A 17,737-nucleotide genomic window follows, 5' to 3' on the forward strand; every position below is an offset into this window, starting at 1 on the left:
AATCATATCAAAAGATAGTCAGCCAGTATATGTGTAAGTAGGTCAATGTTGGTATATACGGTGATGGTATAAGTGTCGGTTTAAAGACCAAACAGTTCCTACACCCCATTCTAACAGATACTTTACATGCCCTTTTTGTTGATCCAATTAATATAGTCGCTTAAGAGAAAAGTGACCAGAAAGTCATGCCAATGGACAATATATTTTTCCTCACTCAGGCAGGTTACCTATTATGTTAATCCTAAAGTGAGTATTATGCCCAATAATCATATTCTATCATGCAGATTTACAGGACATGTATGAATAATGTTATCTGTATAGTGTCTACGCCATCTCGATTACAGATGACGTACGTCGAGCGGACGTATTTTATATATCTACAGAAAATAATGCATCTCACTGTCTGTAATATGCCCAAACTGTATCTATTGCAGACAACATATCCATTTTGCCTCTGCTCTTCTGAGCAATAGCTCCCTATTGCGCCCCCTCCTATTGTGCGGGACATGTTCTATTGCATGGAACCAAAAGGTATCATCTTCCGGGTGTATAGAGTTGTAATGTTCTTAATGGGGTGTCTAGAATCCCTGCCCATAATACCTCTGCGATGTTCTTGAATACGTAATTTCAATGGGCCTTTTGTGCTGCCCACGTAGATCTTCCCACATTTACAACCAAGAATATACACAACATGTGTGGTGTTACAGTTACAGAACTGTTCAATGGTATATCTGCACTCGTTGTTATAAGAGAAAGAAATAGTCCTATTTTTACCCATGAGGCAGATATTACAGGTCCCACACGTAAAAAAACCCTTGGGCTTAGAGTGTAGCCAAGTCCCACTGTTGTACGGTGTTGTTACATAGCTTGGACATAACTTGTTACGTAGAGACTTACCCCTCCTGTATGTAATTGAGGGTTGGTTACCTATACACTCTGTTAGTCCAGGAATGACCGTTAATAGGTGCCAATTTTTGTGAAAGACATTGAAAATGTTGTCACTGTGCATGGTGTATTGTGTAATAAACCTTGCCTTGGTCCTATTATCATATGATTGTTTTTTAGTGGATTTGTCACATAAGGTGGTGTCCCTGACGATTGTACAGATCCTAGCCTCGGCTTTGTGTAAGCTGTTGATGTTGTAGCCTCGCTTCGGAAATCTGTATTTAGTTTCCGTGACACTTGCGCAGAAATTCCCTGGATCACTACAATTCCTCCTGACGCTAGTCAGTTCTTTAAAGGGTATATTTTTAATGACCAAACTCACGTGCGCACTTGATGCATGCAACACAAAGTTGCAGGATGTCTCCTTTCAATATGATTTGCTCTGTATGACACCATGCTCAATATAAAAGGTTATATCCACAAAGTTAATACTCTCTCCATGATGGGACATCGTGAGCTTGACATTAAATACATTACTGTTTAGATAAGCAAAATATTGTTCCAGTTGTTCAACAGATCCTGACCACAAGCATATTACATCATCGATGTACCTCCGCCAGTACACATTGCATTCTGTCCAAGGGGAGGCACATCTAGCCCAGGCATGCTCACTCTCATACCACCCCATGAAGATGCGGGCAGAAGAGGGAGGAAACCTGTAGCCCATCGTGGTCCCATTGATCTGCTGGAACCAAAGATTGTCAAACAGGAAAAAGTTGTTCAACAATATCAAGTTGATCATGTGAACAATCATCTCATTGTGCGCATAGAGTTCTGCAGCTTCTTTATCTAAGAAGGACTGGACTGCCATGATACCATATTTCCTGTCAATGCAAGTATAAAGACTTTCAACGTCAAACGTGCCAAAGATGAGATCCTCCGACCATTCAAAATCCTTTAGTTTAACCAATATGTCTGTACTGTCTTTGATGTAAGATGGAAGCCCCAAGACATGTTTTTGTAGTTTTAAATTGACATACTCAGACAGCTTTTCCATGGGTGAGCCCACCCCAGATATTATAGGTCAACCAGGTGGGAACTGTCCCCCTTGTGTATTTTTGGCAAGATATATAAAGACGGATAGGAGAGACAGTCCTTTCATTGGTATCAATATTCATCTTCCGATATAAGACAGGAATCTTTCCATTCATATAGCATTGCATTGATTTTGATTGTGATGCCGGGTATAGGGTTCTCACTTATTTCCCTACAGCATTTATTATCACTAAGTTGTCGTTTGATTTCCTTAAGGTAGTCGCAACGATTCATGATGACAACATTGCCACCGTTGTCAACCTTGTGTATGACAATGTCAGGGTCTCCCCTAAGGCGTTGCAGTGCTTGTCTTTCTAAATAGGTTATTTTCTTTTGTACCGGAACCATATTTTTGGAGGGTCTCCAATCCATAAATGTCTTCCGCTACTTTCTTATGGAAGACATCAATATTGGGATGATATCCAGAGGTTGGAACAAATTTAGATGTGGGGCATAAATTACTATCATCAGACACATCCTGAGTGATATCAAGTTCCCTTAGTAGGTCCGGAATGTCAGAGCATTCCTCCTCATCAATGGATAAAAGACACTGGACATTGCGTACATCAGCATTGGTATGTGAGCTCTCTCCCCTAGAAACCACTGGTAATTCTTGCTCTGGTGGCCTGTTAGAAAAAAAGTCTTTAAGCTTTAAAATTCTTGTGAATTTAAAAAGATCCATATGGATATTTGTGAAATCTCCACTAAGAGTGGAACAAAAATTAAGACCTTTACTGAGGAGTTTACTTTCTTTAATATCCAAAATTGTATTTGAAAGATTAACAATTTTCAAGTCAAAGGTATTCTCACTTAGGGCACATTGGTTAGTAATACTATCCGTAATGACATTTAAGTTTTCTTGTGTCTGGTTGAAGCCTCCGCCTTCCCCCCTGTTCCTTAGCTGGCACCTTTTCCTCCTCCGACCTCCCCTCCTGGTTTTGGCTGTTCTCTTTTCTTTTCGATATTCTCAACTTTTTGAAAAGAGGAGGCCCCTTCCCCTAAAGGGATCTCCTGAGTCGTGACTGGAGATGCTGTACTACTTATAGAGGAGACAGAGATATTACTCACAGATCGACTATCATCTACATTGTCCCTTTCTTCCCTGTTTCTTTTCTTATCATCTGTCCCCGACAGGTTATCAAATTTCTAGGCAAACGTAAAGATTCACCCGTCTCTATAGTCATGGTCGTCCCTTTTGATTTTTCTTAATTTATTATCTTTTAAATATACTTGGTGATTATCTATGACCTGTTGGAGGATCGCATAGTTTTTTTTCAATAAGCGCCTTTTCCCCAATCTCATTAATTTCTCATTCTACCACCTCAATTTCCTCCTGTAACTTCTCCCCTTTCTCCATGGAGTGCCTCACCAAAATCTCCATCATTGCAGTGGAGGCCCCCCTCCAGATTACCATCCCATTCTTCTAACAAATTTTCGCTGAGATCCTCGAAGGTGGGGAAGATAAGAATATTCAACCCCCTGGGAACCTTGCCATTCTCCATGTATTGTTTCAGGTTTACCCCATCCCACCATCTGCTCAATTCCGGTTTCCTCAATCTCTTTAATCCTAAAAACAAGTTTCAAACGGGTTTTACCCAAGGGTTCTATGCTCGGTATTGATTTTGAACTATTCGCTCCAAATAAGTTTAGTGCCATTTCCTCTCGACCATCATTATATTTAGGCATTTCTGTACAATATTCCATAGATGAGTGCTCAAACAGTCAATACACTTAATAAAGAGATATCGATCCCACAGCTGACTAAATGTTAGGCACTTCAATCTTAGAACCCCTTAAGTATCAAGTCCTGTGCCAAAAGCCTCCGAGACCTGCTGTGGTTGGGTTCCACAGGAAATCCAGAGACAAAATTTCACGAGGAGGTGGAGGTAGCACCAGGGATGAAGTCATAAATCAGCCAATGTTGTGTTTTTCAAAACTCTTTGTTCTTCTTCGTATAAAATACAGGACAACACCCAACGCGTTTCATTCCTTTTATAGGAACTTCATCAGGGCTGCAAACAACACGAACCACATATAAATAAACATATATATAAAATATTTACAAGACCAACAACATGTATCAAAAAAATATAAAAGGCAATATACATAAATACTGGCACTAATACTTAACGTAACCAAAAACAATATTACTATAGACATCAAAAGAACAATTATACATGGACACAACAACATAGTTTCCACAATTATCTAAAAACATACATCTTGTCCATATAAGACCTCAATGGTGACTCTGGTCTGCACATTAATTTTGACAATTTGCATTTCATTGCTACTAGCAGTGTATACTAATGATAAAAACATTGAAAAAGAAAAGAGAGAGAGAAGAGAGGAGGGACGTAGGAAATGGAGAAAGCATCTTGTCCATATAAGACCTCAATGATGACTCTGGTTTGCACATTTGTTTTGACAATGTGAATTTCCTTGCTACTAGCAGTGTATACAATCAGAAAAATTATGAACCGCAGCGGGTCTCTGAGGCTTTTGGCAAAGGACTTGATACTTATGGGATTCTAAGAATGAAGTGCCTAACATTTAGTCAGCTGTGGGATTGATATCTCTTTATTAAATGATTCCTCTTGCATTTGGTCAGGGTTGGTTTAATGCCTTCTTGACTACTAGCACCATATGATAAGTCGAGACACATGCAGTAGCGGTAAGGGTCAAGGCAGGACATCAGCGTGAACACCCCTCGGCAGTCACCTACCCAGCCAAACATCGGACACTGTTTTCCTCGTCTCCCTGTTGTGTTTCTTTCCTCCTCCCTCCATGATTCTTTGTCTACCTCCCCTGTTCCAGCCTGACTTTCCTGTTTCCCCTGAACTACTGTCCTCCTTGCCGTTTTTTTCTAATATTTATTCTATGCTTATGTAACTCAAGTATCTACAATATACTGTTCCCATTCTAAGTTATGCGACGCTCCAGCAACTGATGTAACTTGTAACTATGTTCTGAAACAATGTCCTTCCTCATGTAAGATTAACAAAAAGTGAGCGACCCAAAATACCCTTGAGGGCTTGGGTAGTTAAATGGAGAGGTAAGGATGCCTTCAAGGGAATTTATTTTGAAAGTATTTGGTAATTCAAAGTAATTTAAAAAGGATAAATTAATAATCCTTATCAGCAATCAGTTAAGCAAAGTGATATTCTGATTCAATATAAAACCTCTAATAGGTCAAAACATATAAACAACATATAAACAACAACTCAAGGTGTATTAGAAAAATATAGTTTTATCAAAGAGTCATTTGGATGAGTCGTTTCATATACAGATGAGTAAACATACAAAAATACATAGGCCTGTGGGTACACACACAAAAAAATTAATAAGTGACTCAACAGAACCTAAGAACACCTATCCCAAATCAAACTGAATAAAACAAGACAGGGATAAGATGAAAGGTCGACGTTTCGGTTTCCTAAAAAATAATTGCAGAAACCATCTTCAGGACTGATGTCAATTGGAATCTGTATAGAAAGATTGTAATCTCAATTCCTAACGCTGCCCGTCTAGGGTAGTTGCAGGAATGCCACAGTGTCTTATCAAGTTAAGGGCAGCTCCTATTAAACGTATCGTGTAACTCCTCGGTGTTAGAAGCAGATTTCAAGGGTGTTCCACAACCTGATAAACCGCAGTTCAATGATGAAATAAGTTTAAATTGGACTTCAGGTCGGAAGATATAATCTTCAGAGAACGCGGAGTTATGCTACATCTAGTCGTGCCGCAAGTCGGAAGTTATTTTCGGGGCAGACTTCAAAGAACACGGATGAATACTCTAATAGAAGCAGTAGTGGCAAGGTGCAGCGCAGTATGCTGCACTGCACCTTGCCACTACTGTTTCTATTAGAGTATTCATCCGTGTTCTTTGAAGTCTGCCCCGAAAATAACTTCCGACTTGCGGCACGACTAGATGTAGCATAACTCCGCATTCTCAGAAGATTATATCTTCCGACCTGAAGTCCAATTTAAACTTATTTCATCATTGAACTGCGGTTTATCAGGTTGTGGAACACCCTTGAAAATCTGCTTCTAACACCGAGGAGTTACACAATACGTTTAATAGGAGCTGCCCTTAACTTGATACAACACTGTGGCCTTCCTGCAACTACCCTAGACCGGCAGCGTTAGGAATTGAGATTACAATCTTTCTATACAGATTCCAATTGACATCAGTCCTGAAGATGGTTTCTGTAATTATTTTTTAGGAAACCGAAACGTCGACCTTTCATCTTATCCCTGTCTTGTTTTATTCAGTTTGATTTGGGATAGGTGTTCTTAGGTTCTGTTGAGTCACTTATTAATTTATTTGTGTGTGTGCCCACAGGCCTAAGTATTTTTGTATGTTTACTCATCTGTATATGAAACGACTCATCCAAATGACTCTTTGAAAAAACTATATTTTTCTAATACACCTTGTGTTGTTGTTTACATGTTGTTTATATGTTTTGACCTATTAGAGGTTTTATATTGAATCAGAATATCACTTTGCTTAACTGATTGCTGAAAGGATTATTAATTTATCCTTTTTAAATTACTTTGAATTACCAAATACTTTCAAAATAAATTCCCTTGAAGGCATCCTTACCTCTCCCTTCCTCATGTAAAGCTCTCTGATACCTCCGGATCTAGCCAGCGGTATATAAAACTTTTCAAATAAATAAAATTAGGACTAGTCAATGTTTATGGGAGACCACTTACTTCCTGAAGTAGATGAAGAGAATGAGGGGTCCCACTATTTTTTGGAATTGAAATGCGCCACACCACATACAGGAGACAAGTAAATCTTGAAGCCAAGATGGTAGGGCCAGCCCAGCCTTGTCCGGACGGATGGGCACAGACAGGCCTGCTCTTCACCTGCTGCGGTCCTCTCCTAGAAGATTTATGCGATTTGGTGCTCCAGTCATAGCCCGAGCTCCCTGGATAGAAGTGCTGAGGATGTTGGGGGGTGTAGTTTTCTCACCCAGCAGGCAACAAGGGTTCATGGCTGCAGCAGCAGCAAGCATATTTCCTGTGAGGGTCCCCAAGTCCACACAAATACTAAAGAGAAATTCCTGATTTTCCATTGCTTTGCTGGCCAGAGGAAAACATGGTGGGCACCTCCCCTGGATCCTCCACCCTGAATGCAGCTCTTCAGTAGTACCCCTAGTGAAAGTTTCCCTACCAACTCAAAGGTGTCTGGTACTCTAATACTGCACTTGAATCGGCAGTCAGTTAATATTCTCCCTGGAAACTATGTATAGCTTTTGGAATCCTTACATTGGTTACAGAGAATTTTGGGTCAGATTTAGAGCTTGGTGGTCTGACCGCCAGCCTGCCACGGCGGCGGGTGTCCAGTACTCCATCGGGTCAAAGGAGTCCTGCCCACTGTATTTAGATGTACACTCGATACAGAGATGACTGCTGCTGTGGTGGTCTTCTGTGCTGGTGACCCATCCTCCATCGCTGTCCCACTGAGCTGATTGAGGAGAAGTGTGGCTCAACGGTTAGAGGCGGCAGACCCGGAGGCAGAGGTCGGCCCGGGACCAGGGTTCAATTCCCGACGCGGCCGGGTGCAGGACCAATGTCAGCGGGCCCGATAAATCTCGCCTCGGTGCCACTCTAACCATGGGGTCCCACGCTGCAACTCTGGGCAATAGCTTGCTTAATCTTCACTCCGGCCCCATCACCGCCGGGGATGCCTGGCTGCACCTTGGGGATGCCCAGTAAAGGGACCATCTCACAGGGAAAGCCAGGAGGGGTTCCCCAGTGGTACACGCTGGGACGCTCCAGGATAACCACGCGCTCTATAAATCCAACATTCATTCATTCATTCATTTCAATGTTTTCTGTTGGGGTGGCAGTGTCCTGTTGGCAGAGTCCGGAAGGAGGAGCGATTGTGTTGGTGGGAAGGCAGGTAACTCACCTTGCTTAATTAATGTAAAACATATATATGTAGTGCTTGTGTACATATGTATGTGTAGGATATCTGTAGTGATCTTAAAATGTACATACTGCTGTGCACACAGCCAGCATACACGCACAATGCAATGTATACCCGCACACACAAACACCTACCTTATATTGCGTCAAAATGGAGTGCCGGTCTATCACGGTCAGAGTGCAGTAGGACGGGGGACTTGGACCACAGTGAAGAGGAGGAAACCACATATTTTACCCCTGAAACAGATGAGTATTCAGCCCTTTTCTTACCTTCCTGACAACTTGAATTAGGAGGGATTTTGTACAGAATTCCCTTAGAAACAACCCAGAATCAAATATAGAGGACAGAAATCCTGGCTGCGGTTCCGCTTGCTGCAGCCCATCCCACCATAGGGGTGGAGAGCGAAGTACTGGCAGGGTTGTTGTGACCACAGCTGTCTTTTCTCCCATTCTCAGACAATTGTGGTCCCGCCAACATCTAAATTAGGCCCTCTGTCTCCAATAGTGGCTTTGCTGGAAAAATCTGAGAATAACAGATCATATTTTGGACTCTCTTCTACCCTTAACTAAATCATTGGGCCTGGATAAGAGATCTTGTTTGGAAAAGGCCACTTCCCCCCTGCCCTTGTCTCGGGAGACTTAGGGCATGGTTTTGAGGTTGGCGGGACCAAGACGGGAAATCATCTCTAATAGTTGTGGCACTAGAGTAAAATCTCTCCTAATTTCAATTAAGGAAGCAGGGAAACATTACTCAGATAATGCTGATAAATAGTAGTCTCATACTCCCTCTATTGAACCCTACTATTCTCCTCTTGTATATTGTGCCCCTACTATGAAAGAGATTGAGGCTATTATTAAGTGAAGAAGGGCCTCTGGGACAACGGGTCCTGATGAGGTACCCATTACTTTAATTAAAAGGGAGACCACCCTTTGTGCAACATATCTTACCCTCCTTTTTTACCACTGCTATAAGCACTTGGGGCCTGATTTAAAACTTGTTGGATGGGTTACTTGGGGACGCTATCCCGTCCGACGAAATATATATCGCATAGGATGTAATGGGATTTATATTTCAGTGGAGGGGATATCCTCATTGCTGTGACTGAGTAACCCGTCCAACGAGTTCTAAATCAGGCCCTTGGTCTGGATGCATTTTAATTCTGTTATTTAAAAATGGGTCCACAAAATCCCCCCTGTAATTATCTCCAAATAGCCTTGCTGAATGCGGATGGGAAAATATTTGTTAGGAGTATTTTGGAACATCTCCCTGAGTGGGTTGAAGAGGAAAAGATTCTCCCCATTGAACAAGCAGGTTTTAGAAAGAAACAATATAACTTGATAACATATGCATGTTGAAACTTATAGCGGAAAAGTATATTTCGATTTGAGGGCTTAATGTATATGTGGCATACATTGATCTTTCCTCAGCGATCGAAAATGTGGGCCTTCCAACTTTATGGAAAAAATTAAGGAAGTTAGGTATGACTGAGATTCTTTTTTCCTTAATTGCTCTCCATTCCTCTACCTGGTGACAGCAGGTGCTAGGCAGGGATTGTCATCAATAATTACAACAAAAAATGGTCTGAAAAAGTGTTGCCTGCTGGCTACATCTCCTTTTTTTCATTGCATATCTCACATATGTCTGACAGTCTAGTCTGCAACAAGGAGAATGCTCCGAAGACAGGGGGCCAACCCTTCCCTTTCTTGATGTATGAAGATAATATTGCAATCCTGTTTCTAACCCCCAAGGGCTTGAACAATAGGGTGGCCTCATTAAATCAGTACACCACCCTATATGGGAAACAACACTTACAACGCAACTTTTACAAAGCACTACCTTTACAATGAAACTTTTACAATGCAACATCCATTACAACGCATACCATTACAACGCAACCATTACAACGCATGTCACTACAACGCATACCACTACAACACATGTCATTACAACGCAGTCATTACAACGCATACAATTACAACGCATAACTACACTATCCAACACTTACCCTACTGTTGCACCCCCTGGAGTTAGAATAGTAATTTTTACCCCTACCCTTTCCAATACTTACCCTACTGTTGCACCCCCTGGAGTTAGAATAGTAATTTTTACCCCTACACTATCCAACACTTACCCTACTGTTGCACCCCCTGGAGTTAGAATAGTAATTTTTACCCCTACACTATCCAATACTTACCATACATGCAATGTAATGGTATGTGTTGTAATGGTATGCGTTGTAAATGTAGTATGCGTTGTAGTGGAATGCGTTGTAAAGGTAGTTTCAAAGAACTCGTTGTAATGGCATGCATTGTAATGGAATGCCTTGTAATGGTTGTTGCGGTGTAAAAAAATGCGTTGTAAAGGTATGCGTTGTAAAAGTATGCATTGTAACGACATACATCCCCCTATATTATCTGAAGAATAATGTCTCAAAGAGCAAAGTATTGATCTTCAAAAATCGAAAAGCCTGGAAGATCAGGAACTATGCTTGGGTTTTAGTTTCTGGGAAGCTAGAGGTCATAAATTCATATCCTTAGCTGGGGAACCTTGTAGTAGGTAATATGTCAGAAAAAGCACATATTGAACATCGCTCCTCCAAGGCCTCCCCATATGTCAATACAAGCCTTTTATATGGCAATGGGTCAGAGACATTTTATTCATTTGCTATCAATTTGTAAGGTGAAAGTTCCTCTGACATTATTATATACTATCAAATCTATTAATGTGCAAAAGTGGAATTTCCTAGACAAAATGGAAGGGAAACCTTTGTGAAAACTTTGTAATTTTAATTTGTGTGTTCCACCTCTTGCCTTAAGAATGGAATTTGGTTTAATAAGCTGCTATGTGCAAGGGCTGGCCATTGTGATGTAGGATGGCTTCTAGCTTAAGAATAGTAAAAAGGATTCTTTGAGGCTTTATGAATCTTAACATTTTTGGTTCTGAGCTAGGAAAATATACATTTTCCTGCTACTTCATCTAAGCCCTAAATCGATTTGAAAGGCAGGACGCTGCATTGATATATCTTTCTCCACCTCAACTCAGAAGCTTTTTAAAGGATGCCTCTAATTCTTCTAGTCAAAGTTTGGACAAAATGTACCATATGTCAAAGAAAAAGTAGGAGGTGGTGATTTATTCATGTCACCCCAAGGTAGCTCAGCAGTACCTAACTTGGAATTTGGACCACTGTCTTTACCATTACCGGACTCTATTCTGAATGAATACGCTCCCACTAAATGTGTTAACAGCAAACTGTTCCAATTCTAGAGAGAAAGGGAAAGTGTGCAATTTGTGTAACATGGGTATCCAGGATCTTAACCATGTGTTATTTGTGTGCCCTGCAGTGATACTTTCTAACACCAATTTTTTTAAAGAACAATATTAATTCAGTTGCAGCAGCATGGGAAATCCTTTATCACCCAAAAAATGAAGCTATTTACCCAAAATAATTTGTGTTTTTAAAGGTTTCATGAATTTATATTAATCAGTGTAATGCTTCATGCTACATTATAGTGCTATATCTTGGTAATAGGGTGTTAAGGATTTTAATCATGTGTTAAATGTTTTCCCTGCATTGCTCCTCTGCGCTGTCTCATCCTAAGTCCAATGATTTTAAAGAATAATAATAAATCAGCTGTGGTATCAGGGGAATGTTTCTATTTACACAAAATATGAGGCTACTTGTACAAACGTTTAGAAAATTTGTTTTAGTGTTATTTGCTTTATTCTTGCAGTTATATCTCTTTTTATGTGGACCTCTTTTGAGTTCCAAAACATGAATAAAGAATTGATTTGAATGTAATCAAATTCAAATTCTTAAATATGACAATAAATATAATTTCTAATTCAAATTACTTTTATTATTATAAACATTTATTTTATTCATTTGAAAATGTTACTGCTTTTAACAAAGTTCTTGAATATTTTGGAAAAATTTAAACTTCTCTCCTTCCTATCAAAATTATTTTTGAGTGTTGGATTTAGCATAAACCCATTTCTTTAAAAAAAACACATATTAATCCTATCAGGTAACTGCATCTTTGCTGTTATGGCTAATCAGCAATCATCAATTCTTCTCACCACAGAATATTTTCCTTCCTATTTTTACATCATCTAGACTTCATTAAAAAAGCTAACTGCAAAAAGCACTTTGGAATATGGTGTGCAAAATCCATGAAATCCTCTACTCTTCTTGCCTCTTCCAACAATGCTACCAAGAACCTTAAAAACAAACTCTTGCATTTAATGCTGAGACCCTGCTCACCAATAAATGTTCCAGAAGTGATGTTACAAAGACTAATGTTCTTTTCTTCAGCTTTGACACACAGAAAGGGACAACTACCTTTTGTGATTGCCTTAATGTAGCGAGAAATTGCAATACTACACATGGGAAAAACTGTCAAAGGCTTCAAAAATCCTAAAATGTGATAAAGGAAAAAATTCTATATATTTAGGGGCCAATTTGGATCCTGGAAAAAGCGCTCCGATTAGCCGTACGGAGTGTTTTCCCGTACTAATCGTACCCTGCAACGACCCCCGTACGTACGACGAAGTACGATTCATACCAGGAGCAGGACTCCGTACGAATCATACAAAGACCGTACGACTCGATTCTCCGCGCGATTCTCCCTCGGAACCCGCTGTACGCGACATCTGTACGGATCACGGCTGCTTTTTCCGACCCAGCAGGTACGATTTGTGTGGGGTACGCACCGTACGACTCTTTTCCTTCGAGAGCTGAAAACAGCCGTAAAAGCAGAGTTTGCCCCGAAAAAGGTACGGAACGCCACCCCCCAGGTACAGCGCGTATCCCCCATGATCGCAGGGGTACGGCACGAACCCCTGCGATCATGGGGGGTACGCGCCGTATGGTGTGTATGTGATTGTGCGCTTTTCCGTACGAATCACCCTTACCTGATGTGGACCGTACGAATCGCGTCCTGATTCCCCGGTCCAGATCGTACTCATCGGGTCGTACGGCGTGTGTACGAGTCGTATGGTTCACGGTTTCAGCCTTGCAATACGTACGGATCACGACGATTCGGACGGATTCACGGAATGTGGATCGTACTACGCGACTCGGACAAACGGGTACGATTCGGACGGAAAGGGCTCCGGATACGAATCGTACGGACGTTTTTTTACCAGGATTGGAATGGACCCCTTAATGGTACAAAGCCTGCACTGTTCCACCACTTACTTCAACATCTCAAACCAACAATAACATCTTTACCTTATAAGGATCTTACCCTACTGTCAATTAAATCCTGAATGTATGAAAAGGATCCACGTGCAAAACAGACTGTTTGAGCAAACAAAGTAAATTAAATAACAAATGAACTCCTGAGCTAGAATGCTAACAAATAACTACCGAAGGGAAGTAAGTTAAACACCAAATCAGATTTAAAAACAGATCTACAACAGTATAAAAAGTTGCTTTCATCCTGATTATCAAATAAAATAATCTACACCGCTTATTTAATCATCGCAGTATTGTTAAACACAATCCTTACCACTCCCTATTCCATGTCCCGTTCATGTCCTGATCATTGGTCCATTGAATCTATCAAAGTTAGAACAATAACATCCATCCCTCATTTGCTTAAAACCCTACAACAAATCACTCAGCTAATGAGTGACAAAGTTATGTGCTTGCTACACAGAAATGTAAAATTACAACACACTCTCCTAGCACATATTTTCATTAACTAATCTAAGGTTAGCCGCATTCCTGGAACCCACTACGTAGGACCATAAACATTTACAACAACTAAGATACAAGGGCCTGAACAGAATCACCACTTGATGAAATGTATTTATAAATTAAGCATTGTTTTGCTATCCTTTTCAAAAGTTTTATTCGACATTTGCTGTCATAAAAGCAATGTGCAATAAAACAAATACGATTAAATATACAAAATCACAAATAATAAAAGACATTAAATCGTATAATACAACTACTTCGCATCCCCGTGGATAAAAATACATGTAATAGAATCATTAAAACCTCGGAGAATTATAAATATAAAAACATTAAAATATCTGCAAGTCACAGTATTATGAAGAAATCAATTTTTTTTTCAGACACTCTAAGAGATTAGGCGAGCCCTCAAAATCCATACCCAGCCTAGAACGTTTGCCATGGCTAGTACAATAGGTAGTGATGTATCAGTCCGCAAGATGCGTTCAGCTTCCACTACCATCCTTGTGCCCAGGAGCCGCCAAATTGGTAACAGCCAGGCCCGTCGCGGGGCAACATAAGTATAACAATCAAAAAGGATATGAGCAGTGGACTCTTTGAAGGATCCACACCCTGGGCACCTATTTGAAGATTAGACCGACCATTTGGTGGTGAACAATTTCACCGGGAGCGTTCCCACCCTGAACTGAAAGTACAACTTACGGTCCAGGAGTTTAGTAATAGCATCCAAGTAAGGTTCCAGACTTGGGGCGACTTTATGGTCCAAAAAGCAGCCAGTAAGGGAAGTTGACACTTGTTGTCTTGCGTTTTTTCCTGGAACCATACCCAATATTTGGTCTTCAGCACATCTTTTGATGGAAAGTGGGAGTTTACAGGATCTACCCACAGTGAAATCAAGCCTAGCTCTATTAGAAGGATTCAAACTACCCATAGCCATTGAATACGATGTAATGTGTCAGCCCTAATTATTTCTAAGAAGCCGTGTGCATAGCCTGCAAGTTCTGGTGTAATCCATAGTCTCCTCCAATACAGAAGAGGATGCAATTTAGCTGCTGCTACAATAGGTTTCTTGCCCAGATCAATTAGCATTGGACACATAGGGGTACTCAGGGGTAGTCTAGTAATATTTCTTAGGAACCTGTTTTCAGAGAATGTAAGAGATAAGAGGTTCTCGCACCCCCAGACTTCCGAGCCATATAATGCTGAACTAACAGCTTTCAGGTTATACATTTCTAGGGCTGGGCTCATAGGCTTAAAATGAGAGAGATTGTGCTCCTGACACAGAGCCCCTGAAATCTGTCTGAGTTTAAGAGAAGCTAAATCAATTTGCCGATCCCATTTCATACTTCCTTCAAAGTTCACCCCTAGATAAGTGAACGCTTTAACTGATTCTAGCGGTCCATCCTTCATAATAAAGCCCCTCAGATTTGCCTTACGAGCGTTGAATGCCATTAGCTTTGTCTTGGACATGTTGACCTCCAAGCCCCTCTGGCAACAAAAATCCTCAAAGATTTTTGATGCCTCTGAAGCCCACTAGGGGTCTTGGAAAGGATCAATGTGTAGTCAGAAAACATCAATATTGTTACTTTTTCTCCGGCAAGTGTGGGGGCATCAGTTGGTATTGCACTCATACATTCAGCTATCCCGGGAATATATAACAAGAATAGCCATGGGGCCATCACACATCCCTGTCTCACACCACGTTCCACAGGGAAAAATTCAGTGACTTCCCCATGCCCCCCATCCTATTTGGGCATTATTGTCTTCATGGAGCCTTCTGATTAGAGTTAAAAGGTCCAGGGGAAGCCCAAGCTGTTTCAAAACTAGCCATAATTTACAACGGGGTACTTCTGCTACACAGAAATGTAAAATTACAACACACTCTCCTAGCACATATTTTCATTAACCAATCTAAGGTTAGCCACATTCCTGGAACCCACTACATAGGACCATAAACATTTACAACAACTAAGATACAAGGGCCTAAAGAGATTCACCACTTGATAAAAAGTATGTATAAATTAAGCATTGTTTTGTTATCTCATAAAGACAATGTAACTGCACTAGCTTTCAAAATCAAAGCAATAACACAAATGCCATAGAATCTCATGCTTTTCAAATCCATATGCTATTAAAATAACTGGTCATCTCTCTCAATTGACTCCAAGAAAAAGCAAGTCAATAAGAACACCATATGCGGCTTTCCCACCCCATCTGACTGTATGCTATGCTTCGAAATGTCACAATAACTCAAACCATTAAAAAAAATGGAACTCCCATTGAAAGCGTAATGGCCACCCCTAGAGATGCAGCTTCTCCTACAAAGACCTTTATGAGGTGCCTCAAAAATCCTATATATATACTGATCACACAAGAAAGTAGCCAACCTGTAAATGCACTTATCATGAAGACACAGTCATTCCTATAAAACTGGAGACTCTTTGTTGCAAAGGGCACCATTATTTCAGCTATCCAATAAAAAACAATGATTTACTATTCTTGACCAAAATGTGGTTCTCCTAAACTTCACAACCCATTATTAACACATGCAATTTGTAGAAATCTCTGGAATATATAGCAGGTGGAAGGAAGGCCATGGTCTACAGAGAGCCTTGTGTTTGCAGGTTCATGCAAAGCTCCCGATTGCAGTACTTTCCAATGTCTTCATACAGATATTGTTATGAGCCTTACATTTATCACAAGGCCTACCCTAATGGAAATGACAGCTAAATGTCTTGCTTAATTGAAGACCATATTCGTAATGTTACTGATCAATGACCAATATAAAAAATACATCTTCTTTGATAATCTAAATATCCACAGGAATGATCACTCAGGCCATGAGACCCACACCCAGCACACCTTATCAATAAACCAATCTGCCCCCATACTACCAGAAACCAATGTACAGCAAAGGTATTAACTTTAGGTTAAATTATAGTTGAACCCAACTTTTGTATTTGAAAACCCAGTTGTCATTGGCTTGGTGGACCATTTCTAGAGGCTTTAAACAATCCTCCATCAAGAATGACAAATCAACCCAAACCTACTTGCAACTGAATCAAAAACACCTAACACATCTGTTTGAGCATCATAAATTCTATAGCCAGCCCTGGTAACCATTGTGTTGATCGTATAATTTTGTATCTAACTTGAATAAAACAAAATCTGGTATGTCAGGAGTATCCTCCTCTCCATTCACCCTTGTCTTTTAACAATTTTTCTCCAAAGGACCATGGAGTTTAAGCTTCTCACACAAGTGGACTTTGCTACCTTGGAAAAAGCAGCAGCCCCCAATAACTGGCCAGATATCAACTTTACCCATTGTCAATTCTCTGTGCACCATTTGCCTACCATACAGACTAAAGACTCCCAGAAATACTGATCACAGCCTCAAAACAAATGTGATGTTGTTTGAGGCACACACAATGTTTTTAAAAAAACAGCAAAAATATTTTCTTCTCACTACAGATACAACCACTGTTTGATAACTGGTTTGACCCTGTGGTAGCAGCTGGAATCTATTCTGGAATCATAAAAAAGTACAAAATAGTAAGATAGTGACGTAGAGCTATGGGCCAACCCTCTTACCATTCATCCTCCAATGGACCTTTTTTTCTGACTGAGAGGTGATGGAAGTTAACATTACATCAAGCAATTTCAATTAACAGTGTAACCCATTTTGCTACACAATAAGGAATAGGAATCAGTAGCTATAGGTAAGTAGGTTTATTACAATTTAGCAATCAAATTAAAGTACACCAAACATAGCACCATGTCATAAAGATACAGAATAACATCTGAGAAACCCAAACTCCTAAAAAAAGGTTAGGCAAACCAGTATTTGCTAAACAAGATGTTCAGTCACAGCAATACAAAAGATCAATAATAAGGTCTGGTGCTCAGAGAAGATTTTCTGGTTCCCCTCTTCTATACATAAGTAAAATCTAAAATCATGTAAATTAACATCCAAATTAAGAGGACGGTTAACTTGTCTAACGAATCTCAAAATTCAGGGAAATGCAGAAAAATAGGAAAAAACTGGAAATAAGAGGAATAGTAAAGGTGTCAGCATTGCAGAATCGCAGTTAAGAGTCTTCTTGGGTAGGGGGAATTTGAGT

The sequence above is a fragment of the Lissotriton vulgaris genome, chromosome 6 (genome assembly GCF_964263255.1).
Source record: "Lissotriton vulgaris chromosome 6, aLisVul1.2, whole genome shotgun sequence".
NCBI lineage: Eukaryota > Metazoa > Chordata > Amphibia > Caudata > Salamandridae > Lissotriton > Lissotriton vulgaris.